This window comes from Salmo trutta, chromosome 5 (assembly GCF_901001165.1).
Source record: "Salmo trutta chromosome 5, fSalTru1.1, whole genome shotgun sequence".
NCBI lineage: Eukaryota > Metazoa > Chordata > Actinopteri > Salmoniformes > Salmonidae > Salmo > Salmo trutta.
In genome coordinates this window covers 32991557-33010155 of record NC_042961.1, presented here as the reverse complement: position 1 = coordinate 33010155, position 18599 = coordinate 32991557, and the positions used below count along the sequence as shown (strand labels likewise).

Sequence of the window (18599 nt, the reverse complement as noted above, 5' to 3'; positions counted from 1 at the left end):
GGAAATGCCCTGTCTGACAATTGTTTGTCCTTCAGTTGCATCTCTATCAAAAATACAGCATCTCTGCTGTAACGTGACATTTTCTAAGGCTTCCATTGGCTCTCAGAAGGCGCCAGAAAGTGTAATGGGGTGTCTGCAGTCTCTGGGCGAAGTACAGCAGCTCTGTTTGTGAGTGGTCAGCCTAGGAACAGTGAGACTGAGAAGCGCGTTCATGAGAATTCTCCATGTTTTCTTTCAGCCCTTGAATGAATACAACGTTGCTCGGTTGGAATATTATCACTATTTTACGAGAAAAATAGCATAAAATTGTATTGTATTTTAAACAGCGTTTGACATGCTTTGAAGTACAGTAATGGAATATTTTGACATTTTTTGTCACGAAATGCGCTCGCGCGTCACCCTTCGGATAGTTACCTGAACGCACGAACAAAACGGAGCTATTTCAATATAACTATGGATTATTTGGAACCAAAACAACATTTGTTGTTGAAGTACAAGTCCTGGGAGTGCATTCTGACGAAGAACAGCAAAAGTAATCCAATTTTTCTTATAGTAAATCTGAGTTTGGTGAGGGCCAAACTTGGTGGGTGTCAAATTAGCTTGCCGTGATGGCCGGGCTATCTACTCAGAATATTGCAAAATCGCCGAAAAGCTATTTTAAAATCTGACACTGCGATTGCATAAAGGAGTTATGTATCTATAATTCTTAAAATAATTGTTATGTTTTTTGTGAACGTTAATCATGAGAAATGTAGTAAATTCACCGGAAGTTTGCGGTGGGTATGCTAGTTCTGAACATCACATGCTAATGTAAAAAGCTGGTTTTTGATATAAATATGAACTTGATTGAACAAAACATGCATGTATTGTATAACATAATGTCCTAGGAGTGTCATCTGATGAAGATCATCAAAGGTTAGTGCTGCATTTAGCTGTGGTTTTGGTTTTTGTGACATATATGCTTGCTTTGAAAATGGCTGTGTGATTATTTTTGGCAGGATACTCTCCTGACATAATCTAATGTTTTGCTTTTGCTGTAAAGCCTTTTTGAAATCGGACAATGTGGTTAGATTAACGAGAGTCTTGTCTTTAAAATGGTGTAAAATAGTCATACGTTTGAGAAATTGAAGTTTTAGCATTTTTGAGGTATTTGTATTTCGCGCCACGCGATTCCACTGGCTGTTGACTAGGTGGGACGCAAGCGTTAAGGTTAAAGGGGTCCCTCAGGGTTCAATAATTGGCCCACTATTGTTCTCACTTTATATAAACAACATTGCTGATGATGTTAGATATTGTAAATTCCATTTATATGCAGATGACACAGTGATGTTGCTATTGCTCCAACAGCGGACCAAGCTTTAATGCAGTTGGAGTCTGATTTTAGGATACTACAGGGGTCTCTTTTATGGCTTAAACTTGTTTTAAACGCTAAGAAAACAAATGTCATGTTTTTTTCTAGGTCTAAACTCTCAGTTAGAAACACTTTTGGAATCACTAGCTTGGATGGTACTCAAATCAAACAGGTCTCTGCATATAAATACTTAGGGGTATGGTTAGATGATAGGCTTTCTTTTAAAAAACATGTTACTGAATTGGGAAAAAAGCGCACATTCAAGATAGGGTTCCTTTACAGAAACAGGGCTTGTCTGTCCTCCGTAAATAGAAAACAAATTGTGCAGGCTACTTTTATGTCCGTTTTAGATTATGGTGATATTATCTATATGCATGCATCGGCAAACACATTAAAACCACTGGATGCTATTTACCATTGTGCACTCAGGGTTATCACGGGTGATAGCTACAAAACTCATCACTGTATCCTATATCAACATGTGGGTTGGGCCTCTCGATCTGTGAGGCGAGAGCAACATGCTCTCTTGTTTATTTATAAAGCACTTCTTTTAAAACTACCTCCATATATATATCATCATTAATTTCCACTAGATATACACATTTTAAAACCAGATCACAGATGTGGATTACATTAGAAACTCCTGCGGTCTCCACAAAGTTGGGTAGGACTGCCTTCAGTTCCTTTGCACCTTATTTATGTAACAAACTGCAGATCCAACTTAAGTTAGACACTCTGGTGTCCCTTGCCCATTTCAAAAATGTTATGGAGGATCAATATGATGATGTCTATGATTGTTTCTGTTGAATTGTGTCTTTGTTTTGTATGTTTGAAATGTTCTTGTCTGTATGCCTAAAACTGTACATGTCAACATGTTTACACAGGGCACAGCCGTAAAAGAGATCCAGGTCTCAGTCTGTTTTCCCTGTTAAAATAAAGATTCAAAAAAAGAATAACAATTGTTGTCTATAGAGCATGCACCGAAACCAACTCAAGAGAGTAGAAAATGCAATGGAAACACATTGAACTTTTTTTATTCAGTACATGAAAACTTAAGCGCAAAAGTGGTTTTATATGGACTACATCATCATAAACAGCTTTTTATCCACAAAATGTCAGCTTGGTGGAAACACCTCTGGTGTGAAAATGTGCATATTTTAAATTGGAGGGAAACTTAGCTTGTGACAACAATGCCATTCTCACTTACTGATATCCGACTGTTAATTCGTTTTTTTGAGAGTAAATCTTGGAAGAGGAATAGCGATGCATTTCATGATGTATTTTTTTCCTGGTGCTTGTTCTCTAAAAGGCTTGGATCAATAAGCTGTCAGTCCACAGAAAGGCTTTAGACTAAAGAGTGACTCATACATACATACATACATACTACTGTTAGTCTACCATTTTACCAAAAAATTATAAACTGTCAAAAACGGTCTTCTTTTTGTCAATCGAAAGGCACATGATATCAATTAAACATAAAGCCTAGAAAAGAAAAATGTATACCTACACATCACGGTTCATATTGACATATACCAAACATCAGTATTGATGTCATTATTAGTCCCTCTTCTCTCCATAACCCTCTATTTTACTTCATTGTAAACTCCAATTAACACTGACACATCAACACCCATACTGTACATAAAAAACAGCACTTATTAACCCCACAGGCTACAGCTCTTAAAATACCTGCCTGTGGTTCTATGTCCCAATGCATATGGAAAATAAGTATGTGTAAATAAATATGGTATATTTGGACAATGTTTAAATGGCACCATATTCCCTATAGTGCTCTATTTGTGACCAGGGCCTGACACCCTATTCCCAATACTTGTTTTATATGCATCCCAAATGGCATCATGTTCCCTATATAGTGCACTAATCCACAGCCCTTAGTGTAAAAGTAGTACACTAAATAAGGTGCCATTTGGGACGCATAGTAGGTCTCTATCCCTTTCTCCCACTTGGCCATTATCTGCTAGAATGCGCTTGGAGAAGCTGTCCTGACAAAAGACTGTGTGTATATCAGACAACTTAAACACAGCTGTCAGAGAGTACCAGATAGCCTGTAGAGACTCATTCATCTATTTGTTTGTATCCCCTGTATACCTGGTCAAAAGTAGTGCACTACATAGGAAATAGGGGGCCATTGGGAATACAACTTTTCTGTTAGGTCCTTTCTGGTCTAGTTGAGCAAGAGCATGTCACTTTGTAGTCTGCAGTCTTTCTCAGTCTCACAGTCAACAGATCAAAACACCCCATTTAGTGTCATTGATTGGTCGAAAGAACAGAAGACTTTTGATCGACCAAGATTTTTCTTAGTTGGGGACAGCCCTAATGCACACGCACTCTCTCTCTCTCTCTGATATGGTATTGGAACTGACCCTGTATATAAGCTTCTTACTTTCTAGTGTTCTTATTTATTGTGTGTTTTTGTTCTACATTGATTACTGCAATGTTGGGTTTGGCGATTACAAGAAAGGCATTTCACTGAACTTGTGCACCTGACATTAAAACTTGAAACTCTCTCTCCACTCCTCCCCTAAAGTCAGGAAGTATATTAAAATTACAATTCAATAATCGGAAAAAAGGGCATCTATTTTCAATAACTTCTCAATAAAACTGAAAAGTAGAAGCTATTTTTGATCATGCGGACTGGGACATGTTCCCGGGTAGCCTCAGAGAATAATATTGATGTATACGCTGATTCGGTGAGTGAGTTTATAAGGAAGTGCATAGGAGATGTTGTACCAACTGTGACCATTAAAACCTACCCTAACCAGAAACCGTGGATAGATGGTGGCCTTTAACCATGGCAAGGTAACTGGGAATATGATTGAGTACAAACATTCCAGTTATGCCTTTCGTAAGGCAAGCAAACAGGCTAAACAAAAAAACGTCAGTACAGTGACGAAGTGGAGTAGCAATTCAACGTTTAACCTCTCTAGGGTAGGGGGCAGTATTTTCACATCCGGATAAAAAAACGTACCCGATTTAATCTGGTTATTACTACTGCCCAGAAACTAGAATATGCATATAATTGTTTGATTTGGATAGAAAACACCCTAAAGTTTCTAAAACTGTTTGAATGGTATATGTGAGTATAACAGAACTCATATGGCAGGCAAAAACCTGAGAAGATTCTGTACAGGAAGTGCCCTCTCTGACCATTTCTTGGCCTTCTACACTCTCTTTATTGAAAACTGAGGATCTCTGCTGTAACGTGACACTTCCTACGGCTCCCATAGGCTCTCAAAGGGCACCAGAACGTTGAATGATGACTTTGCAGCCCATGGCTGAAAAACAGTAGCGCATTTGGTAAGTGGTCGATCTGAGAACAATGAGACGGGTGCGCGCGTGCACATGAAGAGGCCATTTTCAACTTTGAGTCTTTGAACGAAAACAGGGTTTCCCGGTCGGAATATTATCGCTTTTTTACGAGAAAAATCGCATCAAAATTGATTTTAAACAGCGTTTGACATGCTTCGAAGTACGGTAATGGAATATTTAGAAATGTTTTGTCACGATACGCGTCCGCGCGTCACCCTTCGTCACCCTTCGGATAGTGTCTTGAACGCAAGAACAAAACATAGGATATTTGAACATAACTATGGATTATTTTGAACCAAAACAACATTTGTGGATGAAGTAGAAGTCCTGGGAGTGCATTCTGACGAAGAACAGCAAAGGTAATCCAATTTTTCTTATAGTAAATCTGAGTTTAGTGAGGGCCAAACTTGGTGGGTGTCAAAATAGCTAGCCCGTGATGGCGAGCTATCTACTCATAATATTGCAAAATGTGCTTTTGCCGAAAAGCTTTTTTAAAATCGGACACCGCGATTGCATAAAGGAGTTCTGTATCTATAATTCTTAAAATAATAGTTATGTTTTTTGTGAACGTTTATCGTGAGTAATTTAGTAAATTCACCGGAAGTTTGCGGTGGGTATGCTAGTTCTGAATGTCACATGCTAATGTAAAAAGCTGGTTTTTGATATAAATATGAAATTGATTGAACATAACATGCATGTATTGTATAACATAATGTCCTAGGAGTGTCATCTGATGAAGATCATCAAAGGTTGGTGCTGCATTTAGCTGTGGTTTTGGTTTTTGTGACATTATATGCTAGCTTGAAAAATGGGTGTCTGATTATTTCTGGCTGGGTACTCTGCTGACATAATCTAATGTTTTGCTTTCGTTGTAAAGCCTTTTTGAAATCGGACAGTGTGGTTAGATTAACGAGAGTCTTGTCTTTAAAATGGTGTAAAATAGTCATATGTTTGAGAAATTGAATTAATAGCATTTCTAAGGTATTTGAATATTGCGCCACAGGATTCCACTGGCTGTTGAGTAGGTGGGACGATTTCGTCCCACATACCCTAGAGAGGCTAACACATGAGACTTATGTGGCAGCAACTCCAGACAATCACAGATTATAAAGGGAAAACCAGCCACGTCGCGGACACCAACGTCTTGCTCCCGGACAAGCTAAACACCTTCGCCCACTTCGATGAAAACCTCTGCTCCCGTGGACTTTGAGCTCTCATTCTCAGAGGCCGACGTGAGTAAGATATTTACGCGCGTTAACCCTCACAAGGCTGCCGACCCAGATGGCATCCCTAACCGTGTCCAGAGAGCATGCGCAGACGAGCTGGCTGGAGAATTTAAGGACATATTCAATCTCTCCCTATCCAAGTCTTCTGTACCCACTTGTTCAAGATGTCCACCATTGTTCCTGTACTCAAGAGAGCGAAGGTAACTGAACTAAATAACTATTGCCCCATTGCACTCACTTCTGTCATCAAGTGCTTTGAGAGGCTAGTTAAGGACCATATCACTTCCACCTTACCCGACCCCCTTGACCCACTGCAATTTGCATACCGCCCTAATAGATCCACGGGTGACACAACTGCCATCGCACTGCACACTGCCCTATCCCATCTGGACAAGACGAATACTTATGTAAGTATGTTGTTCATTGACTACAGCTCAGCCTTGAACACCATAGTACCAGCCAAGCTCATCATTAAACTTGGAGCCCTGAGTCTGAACTCCGCCCTGTGCAACTGGGTCCTGAACTTCTGACGGGCCGCCCCCAGATGGGGGGGCCGCAGTGGAGAAGTTCCTTTGCATGCACATTACTGACAATCTTATATGGTCCACTCACACAGGCAGTGTGGTGAAGAAGGTGCAACATGGCCTTTTCAACCTCAGGAGGCTGAAGAAATTCGGCTTGGCACCTACGTCCCTCACAAACTTTTATAGACGCACCATCGAGAACATCCTGTCAGGCTATATCACCGGCAATTGCACCGTCCGCAACCGCAGGGCTCTCCAGAGGACGATGCGGTCTGCCCAACGCATCACCAGGGGCACATTGCCTGCCCTCCAGACCTCAGCCACTGGAGCCACGGCCTGCTCACCCTGCCACCATCCAGAAGGCAAAGAAAATCATCAAGGACCTCATCCACTTGAGCCACGGCCTGTTCGCCCTGCTACTATCCAGAAGGTGGGGTCAGTACAGGTGCATCAAAGCTGGGACCGTGACACTGAAAAACAGCTTCTATCGCAAGGCCATCAGACTGTTAAGTAGTCATCTCAAGCCAGACTCCACTCAGTACCCTGCCCTGAACTTTAGTCACTGTCACTCGCCGGCTACTACCGGTTATGCTACCATACACCTCAGAGGCTGCTGCCATTTGTACATAGTCATGGAAAACTGGTCACTTTAATAAGGCTTACATACTGTTATACCTGCTTCATACAGTGAGGGAAAAAAGTATTTGATCCCCTGCTGATTTTGTACGTTTGCCCACTGACAAAGAAATGATCAGTCTATAATGTTAATGGTAGGTTTATTTGAACAGTGAGAGACAGAATAACAACAAAAGAATCCAGAAAAACGCATGTCAAAAATGTTATGAATTGATTTGCATTTTAATGAGAGAAAGAAGTATTTGACACCCCTCTCAATCAGAAAGATTTCTGGCTGGGCCACTCTAGGACATTCAGATACTTATCCTGAAGCCACTCCTGCGTTGTCTTGGCTATGTGCTTAGGGTCATTGTCCTGTTGGAAGGTGAACCTTCACCCCAGTCTGAGGGCCTGAGCACTCTGGAGCAGGTTTTCATCAAGGATCTTTCTGTACTTTGCTCCATTCATCTTTGCCTCAATCCTGACTAGTCTCCAAGTCCCTGCTGCTGAAAAACATCCCCACAGCCTGATGCTGCCACCACCATGCTTCACCGTAGGGATGGTGCCAGTTTGCCTCCAGAAGTGACACTTGGCAAACAGGCCAAAAAGTTCAACCTTCATTTCGTCAGACCAGAGAATCTTGTTTTTAGGTGCCTTTTGGAAGACTCCAAGCGGGCTGTCATGTGCCTTTTACTGAGGAGTGGCATCTGTCTGGCCATTCTACCATGAAGGCCTAATTTGTGGAGTGCTGCAGAGATAGTTGTACTTCTGGAAGGTTATCCGATCTACACAGTGGAACTCTGGAGCTCTGACAGGGTCACCATCAGGATCTTGGTCACCTCCCTGTCCAAGGCCATTCTTCCCCGATTGCTAAGATTGGCCGGGCGTCCAGCTCTAGGAAGAGTTTTGGGGGTTCCAAACTTCATAGGTACAGTTGAAGTCAGAAATGTACATACACTTAGGTTGGAGTCATTAAAACTCGTTTTTAAAGCATTCCACAAATTTCTTGTTAACAAACTATAGTTTTGGATGGTTATCACAATTCCAATGGGTCAGAAGTTCACATACATTAAGTTGACTGTGCCTTTAAACAGCTTGCAAAATTCCAGAAAATGATGTCATGGCTTTAGAAGCTTCTGATATGCTAATTGACATCATTTGAGTTAATTGGAGGTGTAGAAGTGGATGTATTTCAAGGTCTACCTTCAAACGCAATGCCTCTTTGCTTGACATCATGGGAAAATCAAAAGAAATCAGCCAAGACCTCAGAAAAAAATTGTAGACCTCCACAAGTCTGGTTCATCTTTGGGAGCAATTTCCAAATGCCTGAAGGTACCACGTTCATCTGTACAAACAATAGTACGCAAGTATAAACACCATGGGACCACAAATCTGTCATACCACTCAGGAAGGAGACGCGTTCTGTCTCCTAGAGATGAACTTAGTTTGGTGTGAAAAGTGCAAATCAATCCCAGAACAACAGCAAAGGACCTTGTGAAGATGCTGGAGGAAACAGGTACAAAAGTATCTATATACACAGTAAAATGAGTCCTATATCGACATAACCTGAAAGGCCGCACAGCAAGGAAGAGGCTACTGCTCCAAAACCGCCATTAAAAAGCCAGACAACAGTTTGCAACTGCACATGGGGACAAAGACTGTAGTTTTTGGAGAAATATACTCTGGTCTGATGAAACAAAAATAGAACTGTTTGGCCATAATGACCATCGTAATGTTTGGAGGAAAACGGGGGAGGCTTGCATGCCAAAGATCACCATCCCAACCGTGAAGCACGGGGGTGGCAGCATCATGTTGTGGGGGTGCTTTGCTGCAGGAGGGTCTGATGCACTTCACAAAATAGATGGCATCATGGGGCAGGAAAATTATGTGGATATATTGAAGCAAAATCTCAAGACATCAGTCAGGAAGTTGAAGCTTGGTCGCAAATGGGTCTTCCAAATGGACAATGACCCCAAGCATACTTCCAAAGTTGTGGCAAAATGGCTTAAGAACAACAATGTCAAGGTATTGGAGTGGCCATCACAAAGCCCTGACTTCAATCCCATAGAAAATGTGTGGGCAGAACTGAAAAAGCATGTGCGAGCAAGGAGGCCTACAAAACTGACTCATATTACACCAGCTCTGTCAGGAGGAATGGGCCAAAATTCACCCAACTTATTGTGGGAAGCTTGTGGAAGGCTACCAAATACTAATTGAGTGTATGTAAACTTCTGACCCACTGGGAATGTGATGAAAGAAATAAAAGCTGAAATCACTCTACTAGTTTTCTGACATTTCACACACACACAGAGAGACAGAGATTTAAACTTGCCATCATTTTATGCCACACTCTCGTTTTTCCTTTTTTCCCCCCTGCTATACAGTAAACCCCACCCTGCTCTCTCCCCTATTACTCTTAAGACAGCACTGTGAAGTCACTGTATCTGGAAGCCATTGCTACTATATCCCTCATATTGTGTTTCATTTGAGCCTGTCGCTCACAGAGACTGTCAGATATGGGCCGCCTTCATTTCAAATAATATTTTTCCTCCCCCTCTCGTATTTTGAGTGGATTCAGCAAGAGTGACAGACACTCCGAGAGAGAGCGACTGTGTCAGAGGTTTGCTGTTTCCACACTGCAGAAAAACAGGAGCGGGAGAGAGAGGGAAACGATACACAACAAGCTGTTTCTTTCTCCTACACTCATTTCTAAGATAAGGAGAAAACAAATGAGTAGCAGAACTTCAAATTATATTGAGTCACTGGACAGATAATGTCGTAGAGAGTGTGTGTGTGCGTGTAAATTAATCCCAAACGGTCTTGGAGATGGTTATGCACTGGCCATTTCATCCACTGGAAAACTACAGAATTGAAGCTTGTGACCCCTGAAAGCAGAGGGCTTTTACTGGCCGTGAGTTCAGTGCAATATCATTCAACACATTGGCCCAGCAATACAGAAGTACATACAGCAACATAGAAGTTCAAAGGCTTTGATACAGAGAAAGAAGAGATACCCTGCATGAAATCCCTCTTGGATGACTGAAGTTGGATACAGTGGTTTAACGCCTGTCTTGGTGATATTGTTCTATTCTATAACTTGGCAATTCTGCCACACCTGTCACTCAGCATTATGATAATACACCCAGCAATACAGTATACAGGGAATGAGAGTATGCGTTGCTTACACCAAACTACTATCATAATGATATCACTAGATAGCACCAGGACCACATGGCCCTCTGCAACCCTGGAGTCAGCTCATCCGACAACGTTCCGCAATAGTGGAGCTGATCCAAGGCCAGTGGCAAATGACAGTTGAAGCTTAACCTCGCGCGAACGACAACACAGCAGTACATTCAGGTGACACATAAACAAATAATGGCGCGAGCGCATCACAACGCTTCCGAGCAGGTACACCTTTTAGATTGCCAGAGCTACCTGAGATGAATCCGTCCATCTAATACCCCAAAAGCAGCACGTGCAAGACAATATTTGCTTTGGATATTTAGTTAGGCTCTTGTCATTGACTGTAAATGTTCACTAGTCTTGCTTGCGTAAACTAAAGTCAGGGTTGAGGAGTAACAGATTACATGTAACCATTATGTTACCAGCATAACTATTGTAATCAGATTACAGATACTTTGAAAAGCTAGATGATTACTTCTAGGATTAATTTTACATTCAGAAAATATGTTAGCAATAATTTTTTTGACACCTTTCTTTTTTCTCAATGACAGCATTGAAAAAAAGTGCAAGTTTATTCTGCCTGGGCGATACCAATATCTACATAGCGCATTGATGTGAATCACAAAGCTGCTCTCTCATTTAGCTATTTCTGCCTTACTGATTGTGGTTGTTGTGGATGGCTGTTTACAAATGTATGTGTATTTTAACTAGGGCTGACCCCATTTAGCTGACTGGTCGATTGTTTGGTTGATTGGCTGTTGGTCAACCGAGAATTTTTTTAGTTGAGCAGTTGCTTTTTTATGGCACATCTTGATTAACGCCTGTCTCAGTGGACTAATCCATTGCAGAGGCCGCGGGATGGCACACCAGTATCCCCAGTAGTACATTTACCGTTAATTCCCATAATTTCTAATCTACAATGTTTGTTTGGTTACCATAATTTCTGTTACTGAATTCAATATATTATTATTACTGTCTTTTACAGTTCTCGTTGTCGGAGTGGACACATTGTTTGTTTAGCAGACAACCTAGGCTTCACTTGTGAGATACAAGTTTTGGTTTATTTCATTCCATTTACGAGTTGTCAGTTCATTCATTGTGTTTTGTTTGGAGTGCTCCAAACAAAACCTGCGTGCAAATGTAAGCTTATAAATGTGCCCATTTGGGGATCGGAGCTGTGGAGCTTGTCATAGTAATTTTTCCTTCACCGCAAACAGCAGGTAAACGAAGTCTGTCCATTGCGTATAGTAATCGTTCCTCAATGTAGCCTATTTGAAATAACCACTCTCTGTGAAATATTTTTTTTTTAATGCTCTGATCCGGTGGAAATGTCATAAAATAAGCCGACCTGATTACTTCTTATCCCTTGCGCAAATACAGCTGTGTGTGTCTGGAGCTCACTGGTGAAGGAAACAGAGGGTCCAGAATATTGTATACAATGTTGCAAGTTTGTTGAACCAAGTTGATAGTTGATAAAAATGTTTCAAGTTCCTTGCATAGCCAATGTGATTTATTTTTACTTTTAATTTACATTTAGATATCATTTTTATTAAATCACATGACAATGTGCATATGAAAATCATAAATGGCATGCAGATCGGTAGAAATGGTAAGATAAATTGGCCCCCCTATTGGAAAAGGTAGCCAACCCCTGGAGTAGCCTAATACCGGCAAAGGCCAGCAGCAGGAGGAGCTGATTCAAGAACAGGTTTTTCTTCTGTTTTTTTCTTCTGGTTAGGCTATCTTGTTCTCTGGCTCCCTTGAGTCATGTGTCTGTCTTAATTACTTAAAGCATCAGACAAGCTCTGTAGCCTACATATATGCCTAGAATATTTTATTAAATCACATAGGGTGTGTCTATATATGGAAAAAATACACGTTTTAAAACGTTGACTAGTTGATTGGTCAAAAGAACAGACGACTTTTGGTCCATGAAGATTGTTTTTGGTCGGGGATAGCCCTAATTTTAACCCAATAACAGTTGAATTGAAGAAGTTTAAGATATCTATCAATCATTGTTTTTGCGACAATGATTTTGCTAATTAATTTATTCTGCAATATATATAGTTCAATTGGTAATATTCATTTTTGTCTTCTTCTAATGCCTCTTAAGGGGAAAGTAATCTAAAAGTAACTGAAAGTAATCAGATTGTTTGGCTAATCCAAAAGTTACGTTACTGATTACAATTTTGGATAGGTAACTAGTAACTCTAACAGATTACATTTAGAAAGTAACCTACCCAACCCTGGCAACAGTTATGTTTAGAATGCAAAATAGCCTAAAGAACTGCAATGCATTCCGACAAACACATTCCAGGTTTTTTTATAAGATGTACATAGCCTACCTTTTCCCAAACACCCTAACGTAAATAAACCAGCCATATAGGCTAGGCTGCTGTCTTCTTTCAAATACGTTTGTGATAAGTTTTAAAACTCATTCCCGTCAGTGCTAAACATAGTATAGTAAAGGCAACATATCGACGGAAGTGTTCGTCTTATTTGGTACCCTATAAATAAGACCCTGCCTAATATTGAACACTACTTGTTTGCTAGAGAGGCTCGTAATAAGGATGTCAAACTTTCAGGCTGCTACACAGACACTATGGAGGCTTTAGTCTAGAGGGCCCAGTTTAATAGTGTTTGAAAGCATTTTTTTACTCTCTAAATGGTTAAATGAGTGAGAAATAGATGTCATCGTTGCAATAGTTTGTGAGTGGGCAATTTATACTATCATCTTAAATTGACATGTTGAATGATTTTACCATATTACATTTTGTATATTGCTCTAATTTTCCTAACGTGGACAGTTTGTGCTTGCATTTACACCCTATACAATTGAGTGGAATTACACATAATTTTTACCTCGGATTGATGATGTTAGTATAAACATTTATAATAATCACAATGACATAAGATTGATTGCATATAACATATCAATATCTTTGGTTTTGTTCCGTTGATTGTCACGTGGAGTTAAAAACTTGTTAGGGCTGGGGTCCTTTTTCAGAATTTCCGCCTGACTGACGTGCCCAAATTAAACTGCCTGTTACTCAGGATATGCATATAATTGGTACCATTGGATAGAAAACATGTTGAAGTTTGTAGAAATGTTAAAATAATGTATGAGACTATAACACAATTGATATGGTAGGAGAAAATCCAAAGAAAAACCAACCAGATGTATTTTTTTGAGATCCCATGCTCTTACAATGGAAAGCTATGGGTCCTATGCAATTCCAGCTCCCATATTGCAATTCCTGTGGATGTCACCAGTCTTTGTTCAAGGTTTCAGGCTTGTTTCTTCCAAAACGAGGAAGAATTTTGAATTTTGGTACTGTGAGTCACAGTTGGAAATCATTCTGTGGCCGCGCGACAAAGAGGAGGCACACTTGCTAATTTTACTTTTCTATTGAACATACTTCTTTCCGTATGAAATATTAGTTTAATTACATTTTAGGGTACCTGAAGACTAAATAGAAACGTAGTTTGACTTGTTTTAACAAAGTTTAGCGGTAGCTTTTTGGATTCCTTTGTCTGCATGTTGAACTCAAATCGATGGCGCCAACTAAACAGACTTTTTGAGATATAAAGAAGGATTATATCTAACAAAACGACCACGCATGTTGTAGCTGGGACCCTTTGGATTGCAAATCAGAGGAAGATTTTCAAAAAGTAAGTGAATATTTAATTGCTATTTGTGATTTTTATGAAGCCTGTGCTGGTTGAAAAATATGTTGATATGGGGCGCCGTCCTCAAACAATCGCATGGCATGCTTTAGCTGTAAAGCCTATTGTAAATCAGACAATGCAGTTAGATTAACAAGACTTTAAGCTTTTAACCAATATAAGACACTTCTATGTACCTAGATGTTTAATATCCATAATTTTTACGATTATTTATTTTAATTGCGCGTCCTCCAATTTCACCGGAAATTGTCGACAGGTGTCCCGCTTTAAAGAAATGGCCAGAAAATTGCATGTAAAATTTGTGAGGTCTCTCTATAAAAGTCGCTGGTCACATCTGCGGCGATTTTAGCATGTAAATCTTTGGTGGGGCAAAAACAATAATAATAATAATCATTATGCATGCCAGCAAAGCCACTACACAACACTAAACAATAATTAATTGCACTATAAAGGTGACAAACGGTGCCCACAAACTGTTAGGGCCTACATAAATCTGTCCCAACAACAGAGTCCCAACAGCAGTCCCAACACCTTACCACTGCTACACCTGGCTATCAGCGGAAACTTGTCTGGCAGCGAAACAGTTCATTCAGGCTCATTTACTGCCTTTTTAAAAAACATAGCTGATATGGCTGACTTGTTTAAACAAATGTGGTTTCTACTGACAATTGAGATCTATAAACTATGGCATAAGGGAACGACAAGCAGATAAGAGGCAATCTGTAATTTCGATTTTGACTTAATGAGCGAGATAGGATGGACTTTGTCAATAGAACTATTTGTTCAGAACTTTTGAAATGTACAACGACAGAATTCAGAACATGGGCCGTTCTTACAGTATTCTCCCTGTACACCAAGTCAGAACCGTAGGGGGCATATAAGCAGACAATGAAAGCTCTTACAATATTCGAAGATTACATTACTCTAAAACAGGCTATAGGCTAATTAAAAGTGGAAAAAGGCCCAAATTATTAACGCAAGGTACATGGGCTACTAACAGCTTACTACACAACATACACTTAGTAACGTTATTACTTTCTTAGTTACAGTATACATATCTCCCTGGCATATTACATAATTTAAGCAGCAGCATACAATACCTTTTTGGACTCATGTTGTTGTGCTGTGCTCACTTCCTTCCAAACCAATCATTGTTGAATTTGCGATTCCCAACTTGTTGTGTAATGTTTAAGTCCAATGACCGATGAGCACTGATAAGTTTTATCATTAATTTCTCTTCATTATTTATCTTCATATGACAAGGATTGAAATGAATTTACAAGTAGATTGTCGACTTGATTCAGGATGATGACTGCTTGCTAAGATTTTGAAAGTATGATGTTGACATGATCAGTCCAATCAATGCTACTGTACATATAACGTGATTTGACATCATTGTATCTGTGGCCAATGACCTTGAGCCGTGCATAAATACTGGTGTATATAGTAAATTACGGTATACCGCCCAGCCCTAGTTTGTATGCGGCTTTATTAACTCAATTATATATATATATATATATATATATATATTACATTATATATATATTACATTGTTTGCAAACTGATATGTGACACATATTAATGTGAAAATAACATGCAAAACAGGCAAGCCCAAAATAGTTATATTTATTTATATTTTTTTGCTAAAAATGGGGCTCAAAACACCCACCTGCCCTGAACGACCGGTAGCCACTGCCACACACCAATACATGGATTTAACAGTCAAACAACCACTTAAAAGCAGCCAATCGTTGTCATTGTTGATATCCTATGCTGCGTCGTGATGCGTTTAAGTTAACAGAAAAAGTGTCCCGTTCCCTTTTCCATGATGGAAGCCTCCCGAAATCAACAGTTAACCTTCCACAATATAGATATAAACCTTCTACAAGTTCTCATCTAACTAACCATGTATAGGTTATTCAAAGTTTCCACGTGGCCTTTTAATAGTGCTAGTTTAAACAACGCTACACCCCAAACGTTTGCCCCGTTCTAATGATTTTATCGAGGTATCGATTAAAGTGATTAACAAAAAGTGTTGTGTTGCACTTACCACCTTGGCGACCCACTTAATTCAAAGTGCAACACTTCAAAATGTTGAGCTGTCTTCTACAAATTGTCCTCAAGCCAGTGATGTACACATTATTCCCAGATTCCGTGTGGTTTTTGAGCTGTGTTTAATAGTTTTAACTGGACGTGCAACCTCATCTCTCCCCTCTTGCAACTGATTTCAAGGTCATATCAATATGAGTGATTGACAAATAAGTGTTGAGTTTCTTTTTCCCTTTTGGCGACCCTCAAATCAAAATGCATCACTCTAAAATATAACTGTCTTCTTCAGGTTGTTCTTGGTGATGTAAAAAATATATCCAGTTTCCATGTGGATTTTTAAGTTGTGTTAGTTTCAACAGGGCATACAACCTGATTTCCCCCTAATCGATATTAGTGATGTATTGCCACTTTCAAAACAGGGTTTTTGGAGCGTGTGCAATTTATAAGGTGCTCTTAAAACAAAATACCAAAATATAAACACTATTGTTGCACATGTATGTGTAGATAGTATATTAAATCTTTATGTTTTCAATATATCACGAACTGTTTCTGCATATTGGTTATTGATTTGGACACCTTAAAACTGTGTTTTGACATTGAGCTATTTATCAAAATGTCTTGTCAACAGGAAACAGCGACAGCATGCATCAATTTCAACTTAAGTTTTAGGAATATAAATGGAACTTTAGCATTCATTTCCAATGGTATTGTTGAATGAGTACAAAAATGTGCTGCATTTGTTTGATTTTGATGAGACCACCAGAAATCACCAAAACGGGTTTGCCCTGCATACTAGTAAGGAAGTCCAGAAATAAGCAGCCAAGTAGCCTAAAAACGTGCCTATAGGCTACCCTCTATCAATCGGTTAGGTGACACAGTACACAAAAACCATCAAAGTATCAGTTATTCAAATCATTGTGCTCATTGCTCAATACTGCGATTGCTTTTACGTAACCAGATTTAGTTAATTATCACATCTTTATCATCTATTCTTACCTGCCTTGTCCGTGTCCGTAGGGGCTAAGTGCCTTGAGATTCGATCGACGGTCCTGCGGTGATGCGTTACGAAGTAAACGCTATAGGTAGGCTACTTATTTACGCTCCTCTCTCTCTCTCTCTCTCTCTCTCTCTCTTCTTCTCTCCCTCTCGCGCTCTCTCTCTCTTCTTCTCCCCTCTCACAACACTTTTTCCACCTCCAGTCGAAAATTTCACGTCTTGGCTCTGGCTCTCCACTTCAACTTCACCTCAGCATAGGCTACAGCAAATTCCGACACGCGCTGCGCTCTTCCGTGCGCACTTACCATTTTCTTGCACCAACTCCCGTTTGCTTCTCCCTGTGTAGTAGCATTTTATAAACGGCTGGTTTGAGCCCTGAATGCCAATTGGCTGAAAGCCGTGCTATACCAGACCATATGATTTATATGATTTTTCAACTGTTTTAATTACATTGGTAACAAGTTTATAATAGCAATAAGGCATATTGGGTAATTGTGGTGTGTATATGGCCAATATACCACGGCTAATGGCTGTATCCAGGCACTCTGCGTTGCGTTATGGTTAAGAACAGCCTATGGGCTCGTGCTTAAATAGAACATGTAAGTGGATGACTTGAATGACATAAAACAGGTAACCAATAGGCCTATACTTATATTGGCCATATACTACAAATCCCCGAGGTGCCTTATTGCTATTATAATGTAAATAAAACAGTAAACGTTTTTTGTTGTTGTCATACCTGTGGTATACTGTCTGATATACCACGGCTTCCAGCCAATCAGCAGTCAGGGCTCGAACCACCCAGTTTATAAATGCTTACTTATAATCCCCACTGGAAAAATGTAAATAAACAAATACATAATTCTTGAGGTAATTAGCCAGACTGGAGTTCGTTTCACAATGCTCATGCTTGAAAGGCTTGTTTCCTGTGTGCAGCTTCTCATGCACTCTGAGCGCATTCAAGTGGACAAATTCTCTGCCACAGTGTGAGCAACAATAGGGTTTCTCTCCTGAGTGTGTGCGCTGGTGTATCCTGAAGTATTGTACTGTTTTTAAGCTCTTTTTGCATTGTGTTCAGTGGTTTGGCTTCTCTCCTGAGTGTATTGTCTAGTGCTCTTTGAGATTGTGGACAAAACTGAAGCTCTTCCCACACAGAGTGCACACAAAAGGCTGTTCCCGTGTATCTCTTTTTGTGGTCTGTCAATGCCCCCTTCTGGACAAAGCGTTTATGACACTGAGAAGCTGTAAGCCCTCTTTGCCAGTGTGAATCCGCTTGTGTAACTTCTTTCAACAGTCGGTGCAGCTTTCTTAACCTTACTCCCGAGTGTACCAGTTTATGGTTGTAAACGCTTTTCCCACATTGGTTACAACAAGTCTTCTTTCCCTTTTCTTGTCCGGTTGGTGAGATGAGCCTATGTTGACTGTGGTGCTGTGGGTTTCCTCACACTTTAATGTCGCCATTTTGGTTATTCTTCCTATCCTGACTTTTAGGACTTGCAGTCAGAACTATGGTGATCCTTTAATTTGTTTCCAACTTGATTGGGGATATCCTCAGATGTCTGACCACTTGCACTATATACAGTGCATTTGGAAAGTTTTCAGACCCATTGACATTTTCTACATTTTGTTACGTTA

General features: G+C 40.0%; 1 protein-coding gene across 1 annotated transcript in view; it reads right to left on the bottom strand.

The window, feature by feature from the left end:
- Positions 1 to 17301, bottom strand: part of LOC115194080 (cadherin-23-like) — a 752381-nt gene extending 735080 nt beyond the window's left edge. The window contains exon 1 of the mRNA XM_029753428.1: positions 16965 to 17301. The gene's annotated coding sequence lies outside the window, so the exon portion shown is untranslated. The remainder of the gene's footprint in view (positions 1 to 16964) is intronic.
- Positions 17302 to 18599: the final 1298 nt, after the last annotated feature.